Source organism: Polistes canadensis, unplaced genomic scaffold (genome assembly GCF_001313835.1).
Source record: "Polistes canadensis isolate GaletaPanama2010 unplaced genomic scaffold, ASM131383v1 scaffold_143, whole genome shotgun sequence".
NCBI lineage: Eukaryota > Metazoa > Arthropoda > Insecta > Hymenoptera > Vespidae > Polistes > Polistes canadensis.
Genome location: NW_014569690.1, coordinates 296,732 through 304,768, shown reverse-complemented (window position 1 = coordinate 304,768; position 8,037 = coordinate 296,732). Strand labels below are relative to the sequence as shown.

Here is an 8,037-nt window from a genome sequence, read left to right as displayed (position 1 = left end):
TATATATATGTGTTTCATACAATTTCGATAAAATGTTTTAAATTGATTAAGAAAATATTATCGACTTAGTGTTAAAAGCTAAACGAATAATGAAAATTGTTTTTTTTTTTTAATTCGAAGAAGAACAGGTAGAAGAAGAGGTACGAGCTGAATTTATATCTTCGACCTTCAAAATATATCGAAGAATCTTGGAACAACTCGTTCCTTCTTATTCTTCCCCTTGTAATATCCAATACATTATTATTATTACTACTGATGATGACGACTATGTCAAACTAGGAATATACATAAAGCTCTAACCCAACAAACAACACACAACTATTCTCTTTCTATTCGGATACGGTTAAAAGAGAACACAGCAAACGAACAAAAGAATCTTCTTGAAACGTGTTGCTATGGCATATGAAAGACGCGGTGTCCAATTTCATTAGCCAGCTTCCGTTTCGTTTGATATTCGTCGTTATGTTTTCAAAAGAGATAACTGGAATAAGTAATACACGTTTATAATAGTAGTGTAGTAATAATAGTATAGTAGTAGTAGAATATAGTACAAATAGTAATAATGTAGTAGTAGAATGTAGTAGTAGAATGTAGTAGTAGAATATAGTACAAATAGTAGTAGTATAGTAAAAATAGTGTAGTAGTAGAATATAGTACAAATAGTAGTAGTATAGTGAGAATAGTGTAGTAGTAGAATATAGTACAAATAAAATTTTATTTAAATAAGGATAACAAGAAATCGATAATTAAAATCAGAGAAAAGAAAAGAAAAAAAAGAAATGATTCAAAACCGAAATAATAAAAAAAAAAAAGCAATTTATACCTTAAACAAACGAAACGTCATTATTTATTTTGCGAGGACAATTTTAAAGCAAGAAAAATGACACTCCTGCATTATACATGCTATAATAACCGTATTATACTCTCCAATAAAATATTTAATAAATCTAATATAATATTGTATGTACGTCACGTTTCCGGTCGTTTATAATCTCCCTTTTATCTTATGCGACTAACGAGTAACGTAACATTGGGAAGAAAAAAAAAGGAAGAAAAAAAAGAAGAAAAAAAAAAAGTAGAAAAGTGCAACATGAAGCTGACAACGCGCGTCATGACACATGTAACAGGCCACGTGATGGTGGTGGTTATCTATTCCTACGCAAGGGGGGGGGGAGGAGGAGGAGACTTTTCAAAAATCGAAATTAACACGTTCAATGGCGTAATAATGATCATCACCTGTAACTATAGCAACCTTCTATTTTCAGCTAAAATCTTGTTTCAGGGTCACACCTGATAACACATCTAATCTGTATCTGATTATTTGATGTATATATTAATTTTTTAATGTACTTACAATTACGAAAATTGTATTGCAATCTTTGGGGAAATATATATATATAAAAAACTCTTGTACGACGACAATATTGATATATTAAACTTGATGAATTATTAACAACCCCCCTCACTGCTAAAAAAAAAAGATGATTTAAAAATATTAATTATAAAATATAATCATTGAGAGAGATATGTTTGTAATTAAATCCTACAGATTACGTAGATTAAAAATGTTCTACCCTAGTTGATCTAGGTGAATAAGATTTTATTAAATAGTAATATGATTTATACTCTGTAATAAATATATATATCCGTTTAAACTTATCATAGTAACAATTCTTTTGAAATTATTATACAATTCATGTCATCAATGTATGATACGTCAGCAAATATTACTTATTAATTTTCGTTGAGAATTGATTGTAATATTTCTCTATAAATAAAACCAAAGAAACAAACAACATTATATAGATATTATAACACAGTTAAAATATATCCATTTATAATAATACAAATTCTATTTAGTATTATAATTAGTAGACAACTAAATGGGAGTTGTATAAAATTTTAGTCATAAACGATTCTCGAATTAAAATTTAAAGGTTGAGAAGATGTTAAAATAATGACAAACAAAAGAAAAAAAAAGACCGAAAAAGAGAGAGAAAGAGAGAGAGAGAGAGAGAGAGAGAGAGAGAGAGAGATGATGATGCCAAAGATGTGATAGAAATTCGGCATCCTATATTTAATCTCGCGCGTGATCACCTGGCTTTTAAGTCACAAGCCGGTACCGGCAGCACGCATACGTCGTGTAGTTGTCGTCATAGTCATCGTAGTCGCGACGAACGTAGAAAACAGTGTTGCCGGATTTACAGTAGGGGCGGGCCCCGTGGAATTCAACGACGCCGGTGAAATATTTCCGGCGTACGCTTTTAGAGCGGATCGCGAATGGAACTACTACTACTACTACTACTACTACTACTACTACTATTAACTACTACACTTCTACTCTTCTCTCATCCTTGTACTCTCTCTACGAATGTGACAAAGATCGTGTTAATCTACGAAATCATCGTTGTAAAAAATAAAAACAAAAACAAAAAATTAACCATTATAAACTACTACGTTTTTGATCAATTTTTTTTTAAATACATTTTCAATAATTATATTCAATGAAACGGGAGTGGAATATCTATGAAAATGTTCATAATTAAACAAGGAACACAAAATATAACCTCAATTCGACATATTATTTAATACATTTTCAATAATTATATTCAATGAAATGTGAATAACTATGAAAATGTTCATTATTAAACAAGGAACACAAAATATAACCTCAATTTGACATATTATTTAATACATTTTCAATAATTATATTCAATGAAATGTGAATAACTATGAAAATGTTCATTATTAAACAAGGAACGAGGATTTCAAAAAATGGACCAATTAGCGATTGATTAACCGACTGATGACAATTCTGATTGGTCTGTTAACACTTTGGACGACAAGTTGTAAAGAATGTGCTGGAGTTAGTGGTGGTGGTAGTGTGTCGTGTATTAAATACAATCCTCGTTAAGGATTATTATACATTGTATTTTGTGATCAATATTAATATCTCTCGTCACTTGGAAATATATATAGTTGTAATATTGTATAAAAGTATAGTAACTAGATGTAGAATAATAACTAGAATTTTAACTAACTATAAAATAGTAACTGGAATTTTAAGTAACTACAGAATAGTAACTAGAATTTTCTTTAGCACGGATTCTTTTCGCATATTCCTTTCAGTTTTAAAATTTACTTTGTTGAAATTTTCTTTTTCAAATCTGTATACACCTAATATAAAGTATTAAGTTAAAGTACGTTGATTTAAGTCGTGAAAATTACAATAGTAAAAAAAAAATCTCTAAGAATGCTCATTAAAACGAGATGAAAAGAGAGAGAGAGAAATAAAAAACAAAATGGTCAGTGTAGTTGATGTTAGCAAGGACTTGCCCAAGACGTTAACCTAGGAAACGAATAAATTTATACACCGCCCTCCACCATTACGTCATACAGTCAATATAATACGGCAGTAAGAAGAAGTAAGACCGAAACATTATAGCGATGATTCACAAGCTTTCAGAGAGAGCGTGTCTTTAACCGATGACTATGACTATGACGATGACGATGACGATTCGAAGATAGAGTCAATTGAAGAACACAACAAGAAATTATTTTAACATATATATATATATATATATATATACATACGAACAATTTAAATACAATTATTTCGTATTTTCATGATTCGTAAAAATCAATCAGCGGTTACTATCTTGATAATTTTTCTTTTTTTTCATTACGATAGACGCCATTTTGAATTTCTTATGAAAACGGAATCTAATTGGTCAAAGCAAAATAATATGTCTGTTTCCGGAATTGTTAAATCGATGGAACATATTTTTTTGCACTTCATCTATATAAGATTTGTTAACACGTTAGAGTGAGAGAAAGAGAAAGAGAGAGAGAGAGAGAGAGAGAGAAAAAAAGATAAGTTTATATTATCTCGAATGCTTATCTCTCTCCGAGTCTCTATCTGCTGTGCTATATTTTACTTGTCTTGATAAGAAAATCGTTTTCACGGTATTGAACATAATATATATGAATATCTGTAGTGATTACAGAAGCTGCGAACACAATTTGTTAATTGTTCGATACAACATCCTATCGAATGATTTTTTTAAAAATTAATAGATAATTAAATATTCTTTTTTTTATTTTTTTATTTTTGTAAAAAAAAAAAAGGTTATAAAACTGAGCGCATAAAGCTTGTGGAAACGATCTGTTAAAAAACTAACCTCAAATATTACACAGATAATGTTAAAAAATTATTTAAAAATGTTTGACCCACCCTGTATAATATAATACTGGAGACACACAATTATCCTAATCATTTAATAATCTTTATCGAGATTCTAACTATTCCATTTATTTATTTATTTATTTCGACAATTAAGAAATGAATTTGAAAGAAAATGTAATTTTGGATCCTACACGAAATGCGAACAAATATATAATTTTCTTTTACCAATAGAAAAAGTTTAATCGCGAACTTTGAAAAGATTACCTTTTTTTTCTATTTGTTTCAATTATTATTATAAAAAAAAAAAACCAAGAGAAAAGTGAAAAAAAAAAAACATGTACGAAAGAATTAGATAAAATGCATTTTATTCGATAACCACAAAAACATTCAAATGAATTATTTGAACAAGTGCACAAATGTGTGTGTGTAGTAGTAGTAGAATTTAAAGGATTTGAAATTGTTACTTCGAAACGTTACATGTGTACATTTTAATGCGATGACATTCATTTACACGCCACGATAAAGATAATTAAGTGGATTATTTAATGAAATGAGATAAATGAATTAAAAAAAAAAGAAAAAAAAATTAAAAGTAATGGAGGAGGAGAAGAATCCTCAGGGTTTTTGTTGCAACACGACAATGCACGACACACACACACACACACCACGCAAATTGAAAGAAAGATAGAATAAAATGACACAATCGTTGTTGTTCCCGATTCTCGTCTTCGTTCATAAATAATTAATTGTTCGATGCAAATTGAATGCAAATATAATCTATCGACAATTCCCGATTTGATAATTCAAATCCGAATTTTTAAATCAAATTGATGTAAAATAAGAAATTCAATCTTTACGAACGAATACACAATTTTCGAGAATACTAACACACAATCGATTTCTCAAAAAAAAAAAAGAAAAAAAAAATTAATCAAGTTGACTTATCGTGGATCGATAAAAAGACATTACTACTACTACTACTACTAACTACTACTACTACAACTTTTTTTTTTTCAAATCTTACGTAACTATTGTAAAATTTTTCTCTCCCTTCTACCCCCTCCCCACCTTTATCTTTTATGCATTACAATATATTTAATTACTTAAATTTAATTATTAATTATCATTAAACAAAAATATAATCTCTAATATTACGTTGTAATCTTTTTTATAGGATTATAATTATTATGAAATGAAATATAAATGAAATAAAAAAAAAACCAAAGAAAAAATTAGATAAGATTTGACTCCGTGTGTATATGGGAGACGAGAAATAGAGAGAGAGAAAGAGAGAGAGAAAAAAAAAATATTATCGTGGAAAAGGAAAATGAAAATGAAAAATAGGAAAAAAGAATAGAGAAGTAGCAGATAATATCGTAAAGGATGTAATCACTTCTATCGATATATATCGTTAAGCTAACTCTCCTGCTGACATGCAAGCAACACTACCAACCAACCAACCAACCAACCAACGAACGGGATAAGAATTCTAATCTCGCGACAGTATTGGCGACGTTCTTTTAAACACGCGCACCGATTTTATTTTTCTCAACGTTACTACAACACCCGGTTAAATACGACGTACCTAACTAATCGCGTAAAAAAAAGAAGAAGAAGAAGAAAAAAAAAAGACACGTTTAAAGATACTCTCTTGAAGTTAAATTAATGCACATTTCCGGTTTCGCTGAAAGACAAAAAAAAATCCCCTTAAGAAAAAAACTTTGAAAGAAAATTCTCAAGAAAAAATTCAATAAAAAAAGGGACGCTACTAGATAAAAAAGAAAAAAAAAAAAAAAAAACGTTTAATAAAAATACCAAATAATGATTATACAAATAAAAAATAAAACGATCTGACGAATTGCGATTAATTATTATTATTATCATTATTATTATTATCACGATGGATAAATTGCGACGATAAATTATCACTAATAATATTCGTATAAAAATCTTAACTAATAATAAATATAATATAATATAATATAACGCGAAGGTCGTTTATAATCTAAAAATAGGGAAAAAGAATGAAAAAGATAGATAGATAGAAAGAGAGAAAGAGAGAGAGAGAGAGAAATAGAAAGAAAGACACGCCTCGTAATCCTTTGAGGTTATGGTCGTTCGCCTTCCTTCGTCCACCTTCGTCTAACTACGTCGTCGTTGTCTCTCCCGAGAAGCACCGAGCTAGGCCGAAAGCACTATACGACGCTACTTTCACGATGGTACGAGCGAAACGAACGAATGAGCGAACGGTGGAACGCGAACCAACGAACCAACGAATGAGAGAGAAAGAGAGAGAGAGAGAGAGAGAGAGAGAGAATGGGCCAAGTGCGCGCAAGCGCACACAATTAAAGATAAAAAGAGACAGCAAAGGGATATAAGAGAGACATAGAAAGCTCGAAATTCCTCGCGTGAGTGCTTCTTCAGACTTGGAAGGAGGTTGCGTTAATAGTAATAGTAATAGTAATAATAATAGTAGTAGTAAGTAGCTTAGCCTTTGAAAATTTAGTCGAGGTCAAATATGAGAAAAGCAACAATTTTTCGTTAAATTAAAGAAACAGAATAGATTTTTTTTTGTATATATATCTTGTTAAAGATTGGAATGATAGAAAAAGAACTTAGATGGAAAATAGGCAGGTAGTCTCAAGAGTTAATTAACAACAGGTTTTAGGTGGTATAGGTGTGTTCTGTAGTTAGTAATAGTGTCTATGTGCATTAGCTTTGCTGTTTGTCTGTCTCTCTCTTCTTTTGCGTCGCAGAACTCGCGATAGTGTTGTATGCCCCCTCCACCCTCCCCCAACCCACCCCACCCGATCCCCCCCGTTAGGAGAGATCGATAGTCCGACTAACTCTTTTCCTCTGCTGTTCCTTCATTTTTTCTCTTCTATTTGTCTGATGATTCTCAGGTAACAATCTCTTGTCAGGTAAAATAGATTCCAAGAATGACGACCGGCTAACCCACCCCACCCGTTTGTTCTCATTCTATTGCGGAAGGCCACGAACCAACCAGGAGATGAGGAGGAATAGGTGAAGGAGGAAAATGTTAGAGGATCGTTAGAAAAAGGAATTAAATGAAAATGATATTAAAAAATCTTTCTTATCTTACTACTACTTGTTAGATATTAATCCATTTTTATGACGTGTGTTGTCGTCGTTGTATAATTATTTGTACAAGAATTTAGTTAATAAATGTTCCCCCAACACAGTGTGTTAGACGTACGTTATAATATTATATCTATGATAGGATAAAAAGGTATTAATTTAAAAAATAAAAGGTAATGATGCTTATAATAATAATAATAATAAAAAAAATGTAACACGCACTATGGCGTCTTTTGTACACCTACCTATTGGTTATAGTCTTTGTACAATAATAATTATTTAAATATCACGAGAGATCGGCCTAGGGTGACCGACGACGACGCCGACGACGGGAGTTTATAGAACTACGACGATCTTGGGATTTTTTTTGAATTTCTTCGAATCGCCGGACGAAGAAAGCAGCAACGCGAGATGTATATATATATATATATATATATTTATATATATAGAAAGAGAAAGATAGAAAAAGACGAATAGAGAAAACTAGAGAAGACCAACGAGAATAGGAGAAATGTGAGACACGAGAAATTAGTATTCGGGGGAAAAAAAAGGAACTGACTAGACACCACGACGATGACGTCGACGACGACGATGACGAGGATTAACACGCGCGTTGAATTATTCCAATTCTCGCGTACGCGGGTGGAAGATGAAAAAGAGAAGCGTTACCGATGAGGAAACGAGCGAAACAATATTCGCGCACGTTATGACCGAGAGAGAAAGATATATATATATATATATAATATATATAT

General features: G+C 30.9%; 1 protein-coding gene across 4 annotated transcripts in view; it reads right to left on the bottom strand.

Moving 5' to 3' along the window:
* LOC106788536 (14-3-3 protein zeta) overlaps window positions 1–8,037 on the bottom strand; it is a 56,839-nt gene that overhangs the window by 15,878 nt on the left and 32,924 nt on the right. The window contains exon 1 of one of the 4 annotated variants that reach the window (XM_014751880.1): window positions 7,531–7,997. The exons of 2 other annotated variants lie outside the window; for them this stretch is intronic. The gene's annotated coding sequence lies outside the window, so the exon portion shown is untranslated. Of the gene's footprint in view, window positions 1–6,277; window positions 6,395–7,530; window positions 7,998–8,037 lie in introns of those variants that run through there. One more of the 4 variants, XM_014751881.1, reaches the window with a different exon arrangement.